The sequence below is a fragment of the Columba livia genome, chromosome 14 (genome assembly GCF_036013475.1).
Source record: "Columba livia isolate bColLiv1 breed racing homer chromosome 14, bColLiv1.pat.W.v2, whole genome shotgun sequence".
NCBI lineage: Eukaryota > Metazoa > Chordata > Aves > Columbiformes > Columbidae > Columba > Columba livia.
In genome coordinates, this window is record NC_088615.1 from 20,578,010 (window position 1) to 20,599,759 (window position 21,750).

Consider the following 21,750-nt stretch of genomic DNA (forward strand, 5'->3'; position numbering starts at 1 on the left):
TCTTTCTTACTTCTTTCTTACTTCTTTCTTACTTCTTTCTTACTTCTTACTTTCTTCTTTCTTACTTCTTTCTTACTTCTTTCTTTCTTCTTTCTTTCTTCTTTCTAACTTCTTTTTTCTCCTTTCTTTAATCTTTCTTTCTTCTTTCTTTCTTACTTCTTTCTTACTTCTTTCTTACTTCTTTCTTTCTTAATTCTTTCGTACTTCTTTCTTACTTCTTTCTTTCTTCTTTCTTACTTTTTCTTACTTATTTCTAACTTCTTTCTTACTTCTTTCTTACTTCTTTCTTACTTCTTTCTGACTTCTTTCTGACTTCTTTCTTACTTCTTTCTTCTTTCTTTCTTACTTCTTTCTTACTTCTTTCTTACTTCTTTGTTTCTTCTTTCTTACTTCTTTCTTACTTCTTTCTTACTTCTTTCTTAATTCTTTCTAACTTCTTTTTTCTCCTTTCTTTCTTCTTTCTTTCATCTTTCTTTCTTACTTCTTTTTTACTTCTTTCTTACTTCTTTCTTTCTTAATTCTTTCGTACTTCTTTCTAACTACTTTCTTTCTTACTTCTTTCTTACTTCTTTCCTACTTCTTTCTTACTTCTTTCTTCTTTCTTTCTTACTTCTTTCTTACTTCTTTCTTACTTCTTTCTTACTTCTTTCTTTCTTATTTCTTTCTTTTTTCTTACTTCTTTCTTTCTTACTTCTTTCTTACTTCTTTCTAACTTCTTTCTTACTTCTTTCTTACTTCTTTCTAACTTCTTTCTTTCTTCTTTCTTTCTTCTTTCTTTCTTCTTTCTTACTCCTTTCTTTCTTACTTCTTTCTTACTTCTTTCTTACTACTTTCTTACTTCTTTCTTACTTCTTTCTTACTTCTTTCTTACTTCTTTCTAACTTCTTTTTTCTCCTTTCTTTCTTCTTTCTTTCTTCTTTCTTTCTTATTTTTTTTCTTACTTCTTTCTTACTTCTTTCTTACTTCTTTCATTCTTAATTCTTTCGTACTTCTTTCTTACTTCTTTCTTTCTTACTTCTTTCTTACTTCTTTCTTACTTCTTTCTTACTTCTTTCCTACTTCTTTCTTACTTCTTTCTACTTTCTTTCTTACTTCTTTCTTACTTCTTTCTTAATTCTTTCTTTCTTCTTTCTTACTTCTTTCTTCTTTCTTTCTTACTTCTTTCTTACTTCTTTCTTACTTCTTTCTTACTTCATTCTTACTTCTTTCTTACTTCTTTCTTACTTCTTTCTAACTTCTTTTTTCTCCTTTCTTTCTTCTTTCTTTCTTCTTTCTTTCTTACTTCTTTCTTACTTCTTTCTTACTTCTTTCTTTCTTAATTCTTTCGTACTTATTTCTTACTTCTTTCTTTCTTACTTCTTACTTACTTCTTTCTAACTTCTTTCCTACTTCTTTCTTACTTCTTTCTTCTTTCTTTCTTACTTCTTTCTTACTTCTTTCTTACTTCTTTCTTACTTCTTTCTTACTTCTTTCCTACTTCTTTCTTACTTCTTTCTTTTTTCTTTCTTACTTCTTTCTTCTTTCTTTCTTACTTCTTTCTTACTTATTTCTTACTTCTTTCTTTCTTCTTTCTTACTTCTTTCTTACTTCTTTCTTACTTCTTTCTGACTTCTTTCTTACTTCTTTCTTCTTTCTTTCTTACTTCTTTCTTACTTCTTTCTTACTTCTTTCTTACTTCTTTCTTACTTCTTTCTAACTTCTTTTTTCTCCTTTCTTTCTTCTTTATTTCTTCTTTTTTTCTTACTTCTTTCTTACTTCTTCCTTACTTCTTTCTTTCTTAATTCTTTCGTACTTCTTTCTAACTTCTTTCTTTCTTACTTCTTTCTTACTTCTTTCCTACTTCTTTCTTACTTCTTTCTTCTTTCTTTCTTACTTCTTTCTTACTTCTTTCTTACTTCTTTCTTTCTTCTTACTTTCTTCTTTCTTACTTCTTTCTTTCTTACTTCTTTCTTTCTTCTTTCTTACTTTTTCTTACTTCTTTCTAACTTCTTTCTTACATCTTTCTTACTTCTTTCTTACTTCTTTCTTACTTCTTTCTTACTTCTTTCTTACTTCTTTCTAACTTCTTTTTTCTCCTTTCTTTCTTCTTTCTTTCTTACTTCTTTCTTACTTCTTTCTTAGTTCTTTCTTACTTCTTTCTTACTTCTTTCTAAATTCTTTCTTACTTCTTTCTTACTTCTTTCTTACTTCTTTCTAACTTCTTTCTTACTTCTTTCTTAATTCTTTCTTACTTCTTTCTAACTTCTTTCTTTCTTCTTTCTTTCTTCTTTCTTTCTTATTTCTTACTCCATTCTTTCTTAATTCTCTCTTACTTCTTTCTTACTACTTTCTTACTTCTTTCTTACTTCTTTCTTACTTCTTTCTTACTTCTTTCTTACTTCTTTCTTACTTCTTTCTAACTTCATTTTTCTCCTTTCTTTCTTCTTTCTTTCATCTTACTTTCTTACTTCTTTCTTACTTCTTTCTTACTTCTTTCTTTATTACTTCTTTCGTACTTCTTTCTTACTTCTTTCTTTCTTACTTCTTTATTACTTCTTTCGTACTTCTTTCTTACTTCTTTCTTTCTTACTTCTTTCTTACTTCTTTCTTTCTTCTTTCTTACTTCTTTCTTACTTCTTTCTGACTTCTTTCTTACTTCTTTCTTCTTTCTTTCTTTCTTCTTTCTTACTTCTTTCTTACTTCTTTCTTACTTCTTTCTAACTTATTTTTCTCCTTTCTTTCTTCTTTCTTTCTTCTTTCTTTCTTACTTCTTCCTTACTTCTTTCTTACTTCTTTCTTTCTTAATTCTTTCGTACTTCTTTCTTACTTCTTTCTTTCTTACTTCTTTCTTACTTCTTTCTTACTTCTTTCCTACTTCTTTCTTACTTCTTTCTTCCTTCTTTCTTACTTCTTTCTTACTTCTTTCTTTCTTACTTCTTTCTTTCTTCTTTCTTACTTTTTCTTACTTCTTTCTAACTTCTTTCTTACATCTTTCTTACTTCTTTCTTACTTATTTCTTACTTCTTTCTAACTTCTTTCTTTCTTCTTTCTTTCTTCTTTCTTTCTTCTTTCTTTCTTCTTTCTTACTTCTTTCTTTCTTACTTCTTTCTTACTTCTTTCTTACTTATTTCTTTCTCCTTTCTTTCTTCTTTCTTTCTTCTTTCTTTCTTCTTTCTTACTTCTTTCTTTCTAACTTCTTTCTTACTTCTTTCTTACTTCTTTCTTACTTCTTTCTTACTTCTTTCTAACTTCATTTTCTCCTTACTTTCTTCTTTCTTTCTTCTTTCTTTCTTACTTCTTTTTACTTCTTTCTTACTTCTTTCTTATTTCTTTCTTACTTCTTTCTAACTTCTTTCTTACTTCTTTCTTTCTTCTTACTATCTTCTTTCTTACTTCTTTCTTTCTTACTTCTTTCTTTCTTCTTTCTTACTTTTTCTTACTTCTTTCTAACTTCTTTCTTACTTCTTTCTTGCTTCTTTCTTACTTCTTTCTATCTTCTTCCTTTCTTCTTTCTTTCTTCATTCTTTCTTCTTTCTTTCTTCTCTCTTACTTCTTTCTTTCTTACTTCTTTCTTACTTCTTTCTTACTTCTTTCTTACTTCTTTCTTACTTCTTTCTAACGTCTTTTTTCTCCTTTCTTTCTTCTTTCTTTCTTCTTTCTTTCTTCTTTCTTTCTTACTTCTTTCTTACTTCTTTCTTAGTTCTTTCTTACTTCTTTCTTACTTCTTTCTAACTTCCTTCTTACTTCTTTCTTACTTCTTTCTTACTTCTTTCTTACTTCTTTCTTACTTCTTTCTAACGTCTTTTTTCTCCTTTCTTTCTTCTTTCTTTCTTCTTTCTTTCTTCTTTCTTTCTTCTTTCTTTCTTATTTTTTCTTACTTCTTTCTTACTTCTTTCTTTCTTCTTTCTTACTTCTTTCTAACTTCTTTTTTCTTATTTCTTTCTTCTTTATTTCTTCTTTCTTTCTTACTTCTTTCTTACTTCTTTCTTACTTCTTTCTTTCTTACTTCTTTCGTACTTCTTTTGTACTTCTTTCTTTCTTACTTCTTTCTTACTTCTTTCTTACTTCTTTCTTACTTCTTTCTTACTTCTTTTTTACTTCTTTCTTACTTCTTTCTTCTTTCTGACTTCTTTCTTACTTATTTCTTCTTTCTTACTTATTTCTTACTTCTTTCTTACTTCTTTCTTACTTCTTTCTAACTTCTTTCTTACTTCTTTCTTACTTCTTTCTAACTTCTTTCTTTCTTCTTTCTTTCTTCTTTCTTTCTTAATTCTTTCTTACTTCTTTCTTACTTCTTTCTTTCTTACTTCTTTCTTAATTCTTTTTTACTTCTCTCTTACTTCTAACTTCTTTCTTTCGTCTTTCTTTCTTCTTTCATTCTTACTTCTTTCTTACTTCTTTCTTACTTCTTTCTTACTTCTTTCGTACTTCTTTCTTACTTCTTTCTTCATTCTTTTTTACTTCTTTCTTACTTCTTTCTTACTTCTTTCTTACTTCTTTCTTACTTCTTTCTTACTTCTTTCTTACTTCTTTCTTACTTCTTTCTGACTTCTTTCTTACTTCTTTCTTCTTTCTTTCTTCTTTCTTTCTTACTTCTTTCTTACTTCTTTCTTACTTCTTTCTTTCTTAATTCTTTCGTACTTCTTTCTTACTTCTTTCTTTCTTACTTCTTTCTTACTTCTTTCTTACTTCTTTCCTACTTCCTTCTTACTTATTTCTTCTTTCTTTCTTATTTCTTTCTTACTTCTTTCTTACTTCTTTCTTTCTTCTTACTTTCTTCTTTCTTACTTCTTTCTTTCTTACTTCTTTCTTTCTTCTTTCTTACTTTTTCTTACTTCTTTCTAACTTCTTTCTTACTTCTTTCTTGCTTCTTTCTTACTTCTTTCTAACTTCTTCCTTTCTTCTTTCTTTCTTCTTTCTTTCTTCTTTCTTTCTTCTCTCTTACTTCTTTCTTTCTTACTTCTTTCTTACTTCTTTCTTACTTGTTTCTTACTTCTTTCTTACTTCTTTCTAACGTCTTTTTTCTCCTATCTTTCTTCTTTCTTTCTTCTTTCTTTCTTCTTTCTTTCTTCTTTCTTTCTTACTTCTTTCTTACTTCTTTCTTAGTTCTTTCTTACTTCTTTCTTACTTCTTTCTAACTTCCTTCTTACTTCTTTCTTACTTCTTTCTTACTTCTTTCTTATATCTTTCTAACTTCTTTCTTTCTTCTTTCTTTCTTTTTTTCTTTCTTCTTTCTTACTCCTTTCTTTCTTACTCCTTTCTTACTACTTTCTTACATCTTTCTTACTTCTTTCTTACTTCTTTCTTACTTCTTTCTTTCTTAATTCTTTCGTACTTCTTTCTTACTTCTTTCTTTCTTACTTCTTTCTTACTTCTTTCTTACTTCTTTCTTACTTCTTTCTTTCTTCTTTCTTACTTCTTTCTTACTTCTTTCTTAGTTCTTTCTTACTTCTTTCTTACTTCTTTCTTAGTTCTTTCTTACTTCTTTCTTACTTCTTTCTAACTTCCTTCTTACTTCTTTCTTACTTCTTTCTTACTTCTTTCTTATATCTTTCTAACTTCTTTCTTTCTTCTTTCTTTCTTCTTTCTTACTCCTTTCTTTCTTACTCCTTTCTTACTTCTTTCTTACTTCTTTCTTACTTCTTTCTTACTTCTTTCTTACTTCTTTCTTTCTTAATTCTTTCGTACTTCTTTCTTACTTCTTTCTTTCTTACTTCTTTCTTACTTCTTTCTTACTTCTTTCTTACTTCTTTCTTTCTTATTTCTTACTTCTTTCTTTCTTCTTTCTTACTTCTTTCTTACTTCTTTCTTACTTCTTTCTTACTTCTTTCTTACTTCTTTCTTCTTTCTTTCTTACTTCTTTCCTACTTCTTTCTTACTTCTTTCTTTCTTCTTACTTTCTTCTTTCCTACTTCTTTCTTTCTTACTTCTTTCTTACTTCTTTCTTACTTCTTTCTTACTTCTTACTTACTTCTTTCTAACTTCTTTTTTCTTCTTTCTTTCTTCTTTCTTTCTTCTTTCTTTCTTACTTCTTTCTTACTTCTTTCTTACTTCTTTCTTTCTTAATTCTTTCGTACTTTTTTCTTACTTCTTTCTTTCTTACTTCTTTCTTACTTCTTTCTTACTTCTTTCTTACTTCTTTCCTACTCCTTTCTTACTTCTTTCTTCTTTCTTTCTTAATTCTTTCTTACTTCTTTCTTACTTCTTTCTTACTTCTTTCTTTCTTCTTTCTTACTTCTTTCTTACTTCTTTCTTACTTCTTTCTTACTTCTTTCTGACTTCTTTCTTACTTCTTTCTTCTTTCTTTCTTACTTCTTTCTTACTTCTTTCTTACTTCTCTCTTACTTCTTTCTTACTTCTTTCTTTTATTTTCTTTCTTATTTCTTACTTCTTTCTTACTTACTTCTTTCTTACTTCTTTCTTACTTTTTTCTTACTTCTTTCTTACTTCTTTCTTTCTTCTTTCTTACTTCTTTCTAAGTTCTTTTTTCTTATGTCTTTCTTCTTTATTTCTTCTTTCTTTCTTACTTCTTTCTTACTTCTTTCTTACTTCTTTCTTTCTTACTTCTTTCGTACTTCTTTTGTACTTCTTTCTTTCTTACTTCTTTTTTACTTCTTTCTTACTTCTTTCTTCTTTCTGACTTCTTTCTTACTTATTTCTTCTTTCTTACTTATTTCTTACTTCTTTCTTACTTCTTTCTTACTTCTTTCTAACTTCTTTCTTACTTCTTTCTTACTTCTTTCTAACTTCTTTCTTTCTTCTTTCTTTCTTCTTTCTTTCTTACTTCTTTCTTACTTCTTTCTTACTTCTTTCTTTCTTACTTCTTTCTTAATTCTTTTTTACTTCTCTCTTACTTCTTTCTTACTTCTTTCTTACTTCTTTCTTTCTTCTTTCTTAATTCTTTCTTTCTTCTTTCTTTCTTCTTTCTTTCTTTCTTTATTCTTCCTTTCTTTCTTTCTACTTTCTTTCTTCTCTCTTTCTTTCTTCTTTCTTTCTTCTCTCTTTCTTCTTTCTTTCTTCTTTATTTCTTTCTTCTTTCTTTCTTCTTTCTTTCTTCTTTCTTTCTTCTTTCATTCTTCTTTCTTTCTTTCTTCTTTATTTCTTTCTCTCTACTTTCTTTCTTCTTTCTTTCTTCTGTCTTTCTTTTGTCTTTCTTTCTTCTTTCTTTCTTCTTTTTTTCTTCTTTCTTTCTTTCTTCTTTCTTTCTTCTTTCTTACTACTTTCTTTCTTACTTCTTTCTTACGTCTTTCTTACTTCTTTCTTACTTCTTTCTAACTTCTTTCTTACTTCTTTCTTACTTCCTTCTAACTTCTTTCTTACTTCTTTCTTACTTCTTTCTAACTTCTTTCTTTCTTCTTTCTTTCTTCTTTATTTCTTCTTTCTTTCTTCTTTCTTACTTCTTTCTTACTTCTTTCTAACTTCTTTCTTTCTTCTTTCTTTCTTCTTTTTTATTTCTTTCTTCTTTCTTACTCCTTTCTTTCTTACTTCTTTCTTACTTCTTTCTTACTTCTTTCTTACTTCTTTCTTACTTCTTTCTTTCTTAATTCTTTCGTACTTCTTTCTTACTTCTTTCTTTCTTACTTCTTTCTTACTTCTTTCTTACTTCTTTCTTACTTCTTTCCTACTTCTTTCTTACTTCTTTCTTCTTTCTTTCTTACTTCTTTCTTACTTCTTTCTTACTTCTTTCTTTCTTCTTACTTTCTTCTTTCTTACTTCTTTCTTTCTTACTTCTTTCTTTCTTCTTTCTTACTTTTTCTTACTTATTTCTAACTTCTTTCTTACTTCTTTCTTACTTCTTTCTTACTTCTTTCTAACTTCTTTCTTACTTCTTTATTACTTCTTTCTAACTTATTTTTCTTCTTTCTTTCTTCTTTATTTCTTCTTTCTTTCTTACTTTTTTCTTACTTCTTTCTTACTTCTTTCTTTCTTACTTCTTTCGTACTTCTTTTGTACTTCTTTCTTTCTTTCTTCTTTCTTCCTTCTTACTTCTTTCTTACTTCTTTCTTACTTCTTTCTTACTTCTTTCTTCTTTCTGACTTCTTTCTTACTTATTTCTTCTTTCTTACTTCTTTCTTACTTCTTTCTCACTTCTTTCTTACTTCTTTCTAACTTCTTTCTTTCTTCTTTCTTTCTTCTTTTTTATTTCTTTCTTCTTTCTTACTCCTTTCTTTCTTAATTCTTTCTTACTTCTTTCTTACTTCTTTCTTACTTCTTTCTTACTTCTTTCTTACTTCTTTCTTACTTCTTTCTTACTTCTTTCTAACTTCTTTTTTCTCCTTTTTTTCTTCTTTCTTTCATCTTTCTTTCTTACTTCTCTCTTACTTCTTTCTTACTTCTTTCTTTCTTAATTCTTTCGTACTTCTTTCTTACTTCTTTCTTTCTTACTTCTTTCTTACTTATTTCTTACTTCTTTCTTACTTCTTTCCTACTTCTTTCTTACTTCTTTCTTCTTTCTTTCTTACTTCTTTCTTACTTCTTTCTTACTTCTTTCTTTCTTCTTACTTTCTTCTTTCTTACTTCTTTCTTTCTTACTTCTTTCTTTCTTCTTTCTTACTTTTTCTTACTTATTTCTAACTTCTTTCTTACTTCTTTCTTACTTCTTTCTTACTTCTTTCTAACTTCTTTCTAACTTCTTTCTTTCTTCTTTCTTTCTTCTTTCTTTCTTCTTTCTTTCTTCTTTCTTACTCCTTTCTTTCTTACTTCTTTCTTACTTCTTTCTTACTTCTTTCTTACTTCTTTCTTACTTCTTTCTTACTTTTTTCTAACTTCTTTTTTCTCCTTTCTTTCTTCTTTCTTTCATCTTTCTTTCTTACTTCTTTCATACTTCTTTCTTTCGTAATTCTTTCGTACTTCTTTCTTACTTCTTTCTTTCTTACTTCTTTCTTACTTCTTTCTTACTTCTTTCTGACTTCTTTCTGACTTCTTTCTTAAATCTTTCTTCTTTCTTTCTTAATTCTTTCTTACTTCTTTCTTTCTTCTTACTTTTTTCTTTCTTACTTCTTTCTTTCTTACTTCTTTCTTACTTCTTTCTTACTTCTTTCTTACTTCTTTCTTACTTCTTTCTTACTTCTAACTTCTTTTTTCTTCTTTCTTTCTTCTTTCTTTCTTCTTTCTTTCTTCTTTCTTTCTTGCTTCTTTCTTACTTCTTTCTTACTTCTTTCTTTCTTAATTCTTTCTTACTTCTTTCTTAATTCTTTCTTACTTCTTTCTTACTTCTTTCTTACTTCTTTCTTACTTCTTTCTAACTTCTTTTTTCTCCTTTCTTTCTTCTTTCTTTCTTCTTTCTTTCTTACTTCTTTCTTACTTCTTTCTTACTTCTTTCTTTCTTAATTCTTTCGTAATTCTTTCTTACTTCTTTCTTTCTTACTTCTTTCTTACTTCATTCTTACTTCTTTCCTACTTCTTTCTTACTTCTTTCTTCTTTCTTTCTTACTTCTTTCTTAATTCTTTCTTACTTCTTTCTTACTTCTTTCTTTCTTCTTACTTTCTTCTTTCTTAATTCTTTCTTTCTTACTTCTTTCTTTCTTCTTTCTTACTTTTTCTTACTTCTTTCTAACTTCTTTCTTACTTCTTTCTTACTTCTTTCTTACTTCTTTCTTACTTCTTTCTAACTTCTTTCTTTCTTCTTCTTTCTTCTTTCTTTCTTCTTTCTTCTTTCTTACTTCTTTCTTTCTTACTTCTTTCTTACATCTTTCTTACTTCTTTCTTACTTCTTTCTTACTTCTTTCTAACTTCTTTTTTCTCCTTTCTTTCTACTTTCTTTCTTCTTTCTTTCTTCTTTCCATCTTCTTTCTTTCTTTCTTTCTTCTTTATTTCTTTCTCTCTACTTTCTTTCTTCTTTCTTTCTTCTGTCTTTCTTTTGTCTTTCTTTCTTCTTTCTTTCTTCTTTTTTTCTTCTTTCTTTCTTTCTTCTTTCTTTCTTCTTTCTTACTACTTTCTTTCTAACTTCTTTCTTACGTCTTTCTTACTTCTTTCTTACTTCTTTCTAACTTATTTCTTACTTCTTTCTTACTTCTTTCTAACTTCTTTATTTCTACTTTCTTTCTTCTTTCTTTCTTCTTTCTTTCTTCTTTCTTACTTCTTTCTTTCTTACTTATTCCTTCTTTCTTTCTTCTTTCTTACTTCTTTCTTTCTTACTTCTTTCTTACTTCTTTCTTACTTCTTTCTTACTTCTTTCTTACTTCTTTTTTCTTACTTCTTTCTTACTTCTTTCTTACTTCTTTCTTATTTCTTTCTTACTTCTTTCTAACTTCTTTCTTAATTCTTTCTCACTTCTTTCTTACTTCTTTCTAACTTCTTTCTTTCTTCTTTCTTTCTTCTTTTTTATTTCTTTCTTCTTTCTTACTCCTTTCTTTCTTACTTCTTTCTTACTTCTTTCTTACTTCTTTCTTACATCTTTCTTAATTCTTTCTTACTTCTTTCTTACTTGTTTCTTACTTCTTTCTAACTTCTTTCTTCTCCTTTCTTTCTTCTTTCTTTCATCTTTCTTTCTTACTTCTTTCTTACTTCCTTCTTACTTCTTTCTTTCTTAATTCTTTCGTACTTCTTTCTTACTTCTTTCTTTCTTACTTCTTTCTTACTTCTTTCTTACTTCTTTCCTACTTCTTTCTTACTTCCTTCTTCTTTCTTTCTTACTTCTTTCTTACTTCTTTCTTACTTCTTTCTTTCTTCTTACTTTCTTCTTTCTTACTTCTTTCTTTCTTACTTCTTTCTTTCTTCTTTCTTACTTTTTCTTACTTATTTCTAACTTCTTTCTTACTTCTTTCTTACTTCTTTCTTACTTCTTTCTAACTTCTTTCTTTCTTCTTTCTTTCTTCTTTCTTTCTTCTTTCTTACTCCTTTCTTTCTTACTTCTTTCTTACTTCTTTCTTACTTCTTTCTTACTTCTTTCTTACTTCTTTCTTACTTTTTTCTAACTTCTTTTTTCTCCTTTCTAACTTCTTTCTTTCTTCTTTCTTTCTTCTTTCTTTCTTCTTTCTTACTCCTTTCTTTCTTACTTCTTTCTTACTTCTTTCTTACTTCTTTCTTACTTCTTTCTTACTTCTTTCTTACTTCTTTCCTACTTCTTTCTTACTTCTTTCTTCTTTCTTTCTTACTTCTTTTTTACTTCGTTCTTAATTCTTTCTTACTTCTTTATTCTTCTTTCTTACTTCTTTATTACTTCTTTCTTACTTCTTTCTGACTTCTTTCTTACTTCTTTCTTCTTTCTTTCTTACTTCTTTCTTACTTCTTTCTTACTTCTTTCTTACTTCTTTCTTACTTCTTTCTTACTTCTTTCTTACTTCTCTCTAACTTCTTTTTTCTCCCTTCTTTCTTCTTTCTTTCTTCTTTCTTTCTTACTTCTTTCTTACTTCTTTCTTACTTCTTTCTTTTGTAATTCTTTCGTATTCTTTCTTACTTCTTTCTTTCTTACTTCTTTCTTACTTCTTTCTTACTTCTTTCCTACTTCTTTCTTACTTCTTTCTTCTTTCTTTCTTACTTCTTTCTTACTTCTTTCTTACTTCTTTCTTACTTCTTTCTTTCTTCTTACTTTCTTCTTTCTTACTTCTTTCCTTCTTACTTCTTTCTTTCCTCTTTCTTACTTTTTCTTACTTCTTTCTAACTTCTTTCTTACTTCTTTCTTTCTTCTTTCTTACTTCTTTCTTACTTCTTTCTAACTTATTTCTTTCTTTTTTCTTTCTTCTTTCTTTCTTCCTTCTTTCTTCTTTCTTACTTCTTTCTTTCTTACTTCTTTCTTACTTCTTTCTTACTTCTTTCTTACATCTTTCTTACTTCTTTCTAACTTCTTTTTTCTTTCTTTCTTACTTCTTTCTTTCTTTCTTCTTTCTTTCTTCCTTCTTTCTTCTTTCTTATTCCTTTCTTTCTTACTTCTTTCTTACTTCTTTCTTACTTCTTCCTTACTTCTTTCTTTCTTCTTACTTCTTTCCTTCTTACTTCTTTCCTTCTTACTTCTTTCTTTCTTCTTTCTTACTTTTTCTTACTTCTTTCTAACTTCTTTCTTACTTCTTTCTTACTTCTTTCTTACTTCTTTCTTAATTCTTTCTAACTTCTTTCTTTCTTTTTTCTTTCTTCTTTCTTTCTTCCTTCTTACTTCTTTCTTACTTTTTTCTAACTTCTTTTTTCTCCTTTCTTTCTTCTTTCTTTCATCTTTCTTTCTTAATTCTTTCTTACTTCTTTCTTATTTTTTTCCTTTGTAATTCTTTCGTACTTCTTTCTTACTTCTTTCTTTCTTACTTCTTTCTTACTTCTTTCTTCCTTCTTTTTGACTTCTTTCTTACTTCTTTTTTCTTTCTTTCTTACTTCTTTCTTTCTTCTTACTTTCTTCTTTCTTACTTCTTTCTTTCTTACTTCTTTCTTTCTTCTTTCTTACTTTTTCTTACTTATTTCTAACTTCTTTCTTACTTCTTTCTTACTTCTTTCTTACTTCTTTCTAACTTCTTTCTTTCTTCTTTCTTTCTTCTTTCTTTCTTCTTTCTTACTCCTTTCTTTCTTACTTCTTTCTTACTTCTTTCTTACTTCTTTCTTACTTCTTTCTTACTTTTTTCTAACTTCTTTTTTCTCCTTTCTTTCTTCTTTCTTTCATCTTTCTTTCTTAATTCTTTCTTACTTCTTTCTAACTTCTTTCTTACTTCTTTCTTCTTTCTTTTTTACTTCTTTCTTACTTCTTTCTTACTTCTTTCTGACATCTTTCTTACTTCTTTCCTACTTCTTTCTTACTTCTTTCTTCTTTCTTTCTTTCTTCTTTCTTACTTCTTTCTTACTTCTTTCTTTCTTACTTCTTTCTTACTTCTTTCTTACTTCTTTCCTACTTCTTTCTTACTTCTTTCTTCTTTCTTTCTTTCGTCTTTCTTACTTCTTTCTTACTTCTTTCTTACTTCTTTCTTTCTTCTTACTTTCTTCTTTCTTACTTCTTTCCTTCTTACTTCTTTCTTTATTCTTTCTTACTTTTTCTTACTTCTTTCTATCTTCTTTCTTTCTTTTTTCTTTCTTCTTTCTTTCTTCCTTCTTTCTTCTTTCTTACTTCTTTCTTTCTTACTTCTTTCTTACTTCTTTCTTACTTCTTTCTTACATCTTTCTTACTTCTTTCTAACTTCTTTTTTCTCCTTTCTTTCTTCTTTCTTTCTTCTTTCTTTCTTACTTCTTTCTTAATTCTTTCTGACTTCTTTCTTACTTCTTTCTTCTTTCTTTCTTACTTCTTTCTTACTTCTTTCTTACTTCTAACTTTTTTCTTTCTTCTTTCTTTCTTACTTCTTTCTTACTTCTTTCTTATTTCTTTCTTACTTCTTTCTTACTTCTTTCTAACTTCTTTTTTCTCCTTTCTTTCTTCTTTCTTTCATATTTCTTTCTTATTTCTTTCTTACTTCTTTCTTACATCTTTCTTACTTCTTTCTAACTTCTTTTTTCTCCTTTCTTTCTTCTTTCTTTCTTCTTTCTTTCTTACTTCTTTCTTACTTCTTTCTTAGTTCTTTCTTACTTCTTTCTAACTTCTTTCTTTCTTCTTTCTTCTTTCTTTCTTCTTTCTTACTCCTTTCTTTCTTACTTCTTTCTTACTTCTTTCTTACTTCTTTCTTACTTCTTTCTTACTTCTTTCTTACTTCTTTCTTACTTCTTTCTAACTTCTTTCTTTCTTCTTTCTTCTTTCTTTCTTCTTTCTTACTGCTTTCTTTCTTACTTCTTTCTTACTTCTTTCTTACTTCTTTCTTACTTCTTTCTTACTTCTTTCTTACTTATTTCTTACTTCTTTCTAACTTCTTTTTTCTCCTTTCTTTCTTCTTTCTTTCATCTTTCTTTCTTACTTCTTTATTACTTCTTTCTAACTTCTTTCTTTCTTAATTCTTTCGTACTTCTTTCTTACTTCTTTCTTTCTTACTTCTTTCTTATTTCTTTCTTACTTCATTCTTACTTCTTTCTTACTTCTTTCTTACTTCTTTCTTTCTTCTTTCTTACTTCTTTCTTACTTCTTTCTTACTTCTTTCTTACTTCTTTCTTCTTTTTTCTTACTTCTTTCTTACTTCTTTCTTACTTCTTTCTTTCTTCTTACTTTCTTCTTTCCTACTTCTTTCTTTCTTACTTCTTTCTTACTTCTTTCTTACTTCTTTCTTACTTCTTTCTTACTTCTTTCTAACTTCTTTTTTCTTCTTTCTTTCTTCTTTCTTTCTTCTTTCTTTCTTCTTTCTTTCTTACTTCTTTCTTACTTATTTCTTACTTCTTTCTTTCTTAATTCTTTCGTACTTCTTTCTTACTTCTTTCTTACTTCTTTCTTACTTCTTTCTTACTTCTTTCCTACTTCTTTCTTACTTCTTTCTTCTTTCTTTCTTAATTCTTTCTTACTTCTTTCTTACTTCTTTCTTACTTCTTTCTTTCTTCTTTCTTACTTCTTTCTTACTTCTTTCTTACTTCTTTCTTACTTCTTTCTGACTTCTTTCTTACTTCTTTCTTCTTTCTTTCTTACTTCTTTCTTACTTCTTTCTTACTTCTTTCTTACTTCTTTCTTTCTTCTTTCTTTTTCTTTCTTTCTTATTTCTTACTTCTTTCTTACTTACTTCTTTCTTACTTCTTTCTTACTTTTTTCTTACTTCTTTCTTACTTCTTTCTTTCTTCTTTCTTACTTCTTTCTAACTTCTTTTTTCTTCTTTCTTTCTTCTTTATTTCTTCTTTCTTTCTTACTTCTTTCTTACTTCTTTCTTACTTCTTTCTTTCTTACTTCTTTCGTACTTCTTTTGTACTTCTTTCTTTCTTACTTCTTTCTTACTTCTTTCTTACTTCTTTCTTACATCTTTCTTACTTCTTTCTGACTTCTTTCTTACATATTTCTTCTTTCTTACTTCTTTCTTACTTCTTTCTTACTTCTTTCTTACTTCTTTCTAACTTCTTTCTTTCTTCTTTCTTACTTCTTTCTTACTTCTTTCTTTCTTACTTCTTTCTTAATTCTTTTTTACTTCTCTCTTACTTCTTTCTAACTTCTTTCTTTCTTCTTTCTTTCTTTTTTCATTCTTACTTCTTTCTTTCTTCTTTCTTACTTCTTTCGTACTTCTTTCTTACTTTTTCCTTACTTCTTTATTCTTTCTTTTTTACTTCTTTCTTACTTCTTTCTTTCTTCATTCTTAATTCTTTCTTTCTTTCTTCTTTCTTTCTTCTTTCTTTCTTTCTTTCTTCTTTCTTTCTTCTTTCTTTCTTCTCTCTTTCTTCTTTCTTTCTTCTTTATTTCTTTCTTCTTTCTTTCTTCTTTCTTCTTTCTTTCTTCTTTCTTTCTTCTTTCATTCTTCTTTCTTTCTTTCTTTCTTCTTTATTTCTTTCTCTCTACTTTCTTTCTTCTTTCTTTCTTCTGTCTTTCTTTCGTCTTTCTTTCTTCTTTCTTTCTTCTTTTTTTCTTCTTTCTTTCTTTCTTCTTTCTTTCTTCTTTCTTACTTCTTTCTTCCTTACTTCTTTCTTACGTCTTTCTTACTTCTTTCTTACTTCTTTCTAACTTCTTTCTTACTTCTTTCTTACTTCTTTCTAACTTCTTTCTTTCTTTTTTCTTTCTTCTTTCTTTCTTCTTTCTTTCTTCTTTCTTACTTCTTTCTTTCTTACTTTTTTCTCCTTTCTTTCTTCTTTCTTTCTTCTTTCTTTCTTACATCTTTCTTACTTCTTTCTTACTTCTTTCTTTCTTAATTCTTTCGTACTTCTTTCTTATTTCTTTCTTTCTTAGTTCTTTCTTACTTCTTTCTTACTTCTTTCCTACTTCTTCCTTACTTCTTTCTTCTTTCTTTCTTACTTTTTTCTTACTTCTTTCTTACTTCTTTCTTACTTCTTTCTTTCTTCTTACTTTCTTCTTTCTTACTTCTTTCTTTCTTACTTCTTTCTTTCTTCTTTCTTACTTATTCTTACTTCTTTCGAACTTCTTTCTTACTTCTTTCTTACTTCTTTCTTACTTCTTTATAACTTCTTCCTTTCTTCTTTCTTTCTTCTTTCTTTCTTCTTTCTTTCTTCTTTCTTACTTCTTTCTTTCTTACTTCTTTCTTACTTCTTTCTTACTTCTTTCTTACTTCTTTCTTACTTCTTTCTTTCTTCTTTCTTTCTTCTTTCTTTCTTCTTTCTTACTCCTTTCTTTCTTACTTCTTTCTTACTTCTTTCTTACTTCTTTCTTACTTCTTTCTTTCTTCTTACTTTCTTCTTTCTTACTTCTTTCCTTCTTACTTCTTTCTTTATTCTTTCTTACTTTTTCTTACTTCTTTCTATCTTCTTTCTTTCTTTTTTCTTTCTTCTTTCTTTCTTCCTTCTTTCTTCTTTCTTACTTCTTTCTTTCTTACTTCTTTCTTACTTCTTTCTTACTTCTTTCTTACATCTTTCTTACTTCTTTCTAACTTCTTTTTTCTCCTTTCTTTCTTCTTTCTTTCTTCTTTCTTTCTTACTTCTTTCTTAATTCTTTCTGACTTCTTTCTTACTTCTTTCTTCTTTCTTTCTTACTTCTTTCTTACTTCTTTCTTACTTCTTTCTTACTTCTTTCTTTCTTCTTTCTTACTTCTTTCTTACTTCTTTCTTACTTCTTTCTTACTTCTTTCTTCTTTTTTCTTACTTCTTTCTTACTTCTTTCTTACTTCTTTCTTTCTTCTTACTTTCTTCTTTCCTACTTCTTTCTTTCTTACTTCTTTCTTACTTCTTTCTTACTTCTTTCTTACTTCTTTCTAACTTCTTTTTTCTTCTTTCTTTCTTGTTTCTTTCTTCTTTCTTTATTCTTTCTTTCTTACTTCTTTCTTACTTATTTCTTACTTCTTTCTTTCTTAATTCTTTCGTACTTCTTTCTTACTTCTTTCTTACTTCTTTCTTACTTCTTTCTTACTTCTTTCCTACTTCTTTCTTACTTCTTTCTTCTTTCTTTCTTAATTCTTTCTTACTGCTTTCTTACTTCTTTCTTACTTCTTTCTTTCTTCTTTCTTACTTCTTTCTTACTTCTTTCTTACTTCTTTCTGACTTCTTTCTTACATATTTCTTCTTTCTTACTTCTTTCTTACTTCTTTCTTACTTCTTTCTTACTTCTTTCTAACTTCTTTCTTACTTCTTTCTTACTTCTTTGTAACTTCTTTCGTTCTTCTTTCTTTCTTCTTTCTTTCTTACTTCTTTCTTACTTCTTTCTTACTTCTTTCTTTCTTACTTCTTTCTTAATTCTTTTTTACTTCTCTCTTACTTCTTTCTAACTTCTTTCTTTCTTCTTTCTTTCTTTTTTCATTCTTACTTCTTTCTTTCTTCTTTCTTACTTCTTTCGTACTTCTTTCTTACTTTTTCCTTACTTCTTTATTCTTTCTTTTTTACTTCTTTCTTACTTCTTTCTTTCTTCATTCTTAATTCTTTCTTTCTTTCTTCTTTCTTTCTTCTTTCTTTCTTTCTTTCTTCTTTCTTTCTTCTTTCTTTCTTCTCTCTTTCTTCTTTCTTTCTTCTTTATTTCTTTCTTCTTTCTTTCTTCTTTCTTCTTTCTTTCTTCTTTCTTTCTTCTTTCATTCTTCTTTCTTTCTTTCTTTCTTCTTTATTTCTTTCTCTCTACTTTCTTTCTTCTCTCTTTCTTCTGTCTTTCTTTCGTCTTTCTTTCTTCTTTCTTTCTTCTTTTTTCTTCTTTCTTTCTTTCTTCTCTCTTTCTTCTTTCTTACTTCTTTCTTCCTTACTTCTTTCTTACGTCTTTCTTACTTCTTTCTTACTTCTTTCTAACTTCTTTCTTACTTCTTTCTAACTTCTTTCTTACTTCTTTCTTACTTCTTTCTAACTTCTTTCTTTCTTATTTCTTTCTTCTTTCTTTCTTCTTTCTTTCTTCTTTCTTACTTCTTTCTTTCTTACTTTTTTCTCCTTTCTTTCTTCTTTCTTTCTTCTTTCTTTCTTACATCTTTCTTACTTCTTTCTTACTTCTTTCTTTCTTAATTCTTTCGTACTTCTTTCTTATTTCTTTCTTTCTTAGTTCTTTCTTACTTCTTTCTTACTTCTTTCCTACTTCTTCCTTACTTCTTTCTTCTTTCTTTCTTACTTTTTTCTTACTTCTTTCTTACTTCTTTCTTACTTCTTTCTTTCTTCTTACTTTCTTCTTTCTTACTTCTTTCTTTCTTACTTCTTTCTTTCTTCTTTCTTACTTATTCTTACTTCTTTCGAACTTCTTTCTTACTTCTTTCTTACTTCTTTCTTACTTCTTTATAACTTCTTCCTTTCTTCTTTCTTTCTTCTTTCTTTCTTCTTTCTTTCTTCTTTCTTACTTCTTTCTTTCTTACTTCTTTCTTACTTCTTTCTTTCTTCTTTCTTTCTTCTTTCTTTCTTCTTTCTTTCTTCTTTCTTACTCCTTTCTTTCTTACTTCTTTCTTACTTCTTTCTTACTTCTTTCTTACTTCTTTCTTACTTCTTTCTTACTTCTTTCTAACTTCTTTTTTCTCCTTTCTTTCTTCTTTCTTTCATCTTTCTTTCTTACTTCTTTCTTACTTCTTTCTTACTTCTTTCTTTCTTAATTCTTTCGTACTTCTTTCTTACTTCTTTCTTACTTCTTTCTTTCTTCTTTCTTACTTCTTCCTTACTTCTTTCTTACTTCTTTCTTCTTTCTTTCTTACTTCTTTCTTACTTCTTTCTTACTTCTTTCTTTCTTCTTACTTTCTTCTTTCCTTCTTCTTTCTTTCTTACTTCTTTCTTACTTCTTTCTTACTTCTTTCTTCTTTCTTACTTCTTTCTAACTTCTTTTTTCTTCTTTCTTTCTTCTTTCTTTCTTCTTTCTTTCTTACTTCTTTCTTACTTCTTTCTTACTTCTTTCTTTCTTAATTCTTTCGTACTTTTTTCTTACTTCTTTCTTTCTTACTTCTTTCTTACTTCTTTCTTACTTCTTTCTTACTTCTTTCTTACTTCTTTCCTACTTCTTTCTTACTTCTTTCTTCTTTCTTAATTCTTTCTTACTTCTTTCTTACTTCTTTCTTACTTCTTTCTAACTTCTTTCTTACTTCTTTCTTACTTCTTTCTAACTTCTTTCTTACTTCTTTCTTACTTCTTTCTAACTTCTTTCTTTCTTTTTTCTTTCTTCTTTCTTTCTTCTTTCTTTCTTCTTTCTTTCTTCTTTCTTTCTTACATCTTTCTTACCTCTTTCTTACTTCTTTCTTTCTTAATTCTTTCGTACTTCTTTCTTATTTCTTTCTTTCTTACTTCTTTCTTACTTCTTTCTTCCTTCTTTCTTACTTCTTCCTTACTTCTTTCTTACTTCTTTCTTTCTTCTTTCTTACGTCTTTCTTTCTTAATTCTTTCGTACTTCTTTCTTACTTCTTTCTTTCTTACTTCTTTCTTACTTATTTCTTCTTTCTTACTTCTTTCTTACTTCTTTCTTACTTCTTGCTTTCTTCTTTCTTACTTCTTTCTTACTTCTTTCTTACTTCTTTCTTACTTCTTTCTTCATTCTTTCTTACTTCTTTCTTACTTCTTTCTTACTTCTTTCTTTCTTCTTACTTTCTTCTTTCCTACTTCTTTCTTTCTTACTTCTTTCTTACTTCTTTCTTACTTCTTTCTTACTTCTTTCTTTCTTACTTCTTTCTAACTTCTTTCTTTCTTAATTCTTTCGTACTTTTTTCTTACTTCTTTCTTTCTTACTTCTTTCTTACTTCTTTCTTACTTCTTTCTTACTTCTTTCCTACTTCTTTCTTACTTCTTTCTTCTTTCTTTCTTAATTCTTTCTTACTTCTTTCTTACTTCTTTCTTACTTCTTTCTTTCTTCTTTCTTACTTCTTTCTTACTTCTTTCTTACTTCTTTCTTACTTCTTTCTGACTTCTTTCTTACTTCTTTCTTCTTTCTTTCTTACTTCTTTCTTACTTCTTTCTTACTTCTTTCTTACTTCTTTCTTACTTCTTTCTTACTTCTTTCTTCTTTCTTTTTCTTTCTTTCTTATTTCTTACTTCTTTCTTTCTTACTTCTTTCTTACTTCTTTCTTACTTCTTTCTTACTTCTTTCTAACTTCTTTTTTCTCCTTTCTTTCTTCTTTCTTTCATCTTTTTTCCTTACTTCTTTCTTACTTCTTTCTTACTTCTTTCTTACTTCTTTCTTACTTCTTTCTAACTTCTTTTTTCTCCTTTCTTTCTTCTTTCTTTCATCTTTCTTTCTTACTTCTTTATTACTTCTTTCTAACTTCTTTCTTTCTTAATTCTTTCGTACTTCTTTCTTACTTCTTTCTTTCTTACTTCTTTCTTATTTCTTTCTTACTTCTTTCTTACTTCTTTCTTACTTCTTTCTTACTTCTTTCTTTCTTCTTTCTTACTTCTTTCTTACTTCTTTCTTACTTCTTTCTTACTTCTTTCTTCTTTTTTCTTACTTCTTTCTTACTTCTTTCTTACTTCTTTCTTTCTTCTTACTTTCTTCTTTCCTACTTCTTTCTTTCTTACTTCTTTCTTACTTCTTTCTTACTTCTTTCTTACTTCTTTCTTACTTCTTTCTAACTTCTTTTTTCTTCTTTCTTTCTTCTTTCTTTCTTCTTTCTTTCTTCTTTCTTTCTTACTTCTTTCTTACTTATTTCTTACTTCTTTCTTTCTTAATTCTTTCGTACTTCTTTCTTACTTCTTTCTTACTTCTTTCTTACTTCTTTCTTACTTCTTTCCTACTTCTTTCTTACTTCTTTCTTCTTTCTTTCTTAATTCTTTCTTACTTCTTTCTTACTTCTTTCTTACTTCTTTCTTTCTTCTTTCTTACTTCTTTCTTACTTCTTTCTTACTTCTTTCTTACTTCTTTCTTACTTCTTTCTGACTTCTTTCTTACTTCTTTCTTCTTTCTTTCTTACTTCTTTCTTACTTCTTTCTTACTTCTTTCTTACTTCTTTCTTTCTTCTTTCTTTTTCTTTCTTTCTTATTTCTTACTTCTTTCTTACTTACTTCTTTCTTACTTCTTTCTTACTTTTTTCTTACTTCTTTCTTACTTCTTTCTTTCTTCTTTCTTACTTCTTTCTAACTTCTTTTTTCTTCTTTCTTTCTTCTTTATTTCTTCTTTCTTTCTTACTTCTTTCTTACTTCTTTCTTACTTCTTTCTTTCTTACTTCTTTCGTACTTCTTTTCTACTTCTTTCTTTCTTACTTCTTTCTTACTTCTTTCTTACTTCTTTCTTACATCTTTCTTACTTCTTTCTGACTTCTTTCTTACATATTTCTTCTTTCTTACTTCTTTCTTACTTCTTTCTTACTTCTTTCTTACTTCTTTCTAACTTCTTTCTTACTTCTTTCTTATTTCTTTGTAACTTCTTTCGTTCTTCTTTCTTTCTTCTTTCTTTCTTACTTCTTTCTTACTTCTTTCTTACTTCTTTCTTTCTTACTTCTTTCTTAATTCTTTTTTACTTCTCTCTTACTTCTTTCTAACTTCTTTCTTTCTTCTTTCTTTCTTTTTTCATTCTTACTTCTTTCTTTCTTCTTTCTTACTTCTTTCGTACTTCTTTCTTACTTTTTCCTTACTTCTTTATTCTTTCTTTTTTACTTCTTTCTTACTTCTTTCTTTCTTCATTCTTAATTCTTTCTTTCTTTCTTCTTTCTTTCTTCTTTCTTTCTTTCTTTCTTATTTCTTTCTTCTTTCTTTCTTCTCTCTTTCTTCTTTCTTTCTTCTTTATTTCTTTCTTCTTTCTTTCTTCTTTCTTCTTTCTTTCTTCTTTCTTTCTTCTTTCATTCTTCTTTCTTTCTTTCTTTCTTCTTTATTTCTTTCTCTCTACTTTCTTTCTTCTTTCTTTCTTCTGTCTTTCTTTCTTCTTTCTTTCTTCTTTTTTTCTTCTTTCTTTCTTTCTTCTCTCTTTCTTCTTTCTTACTTCTTTCTTCCTTA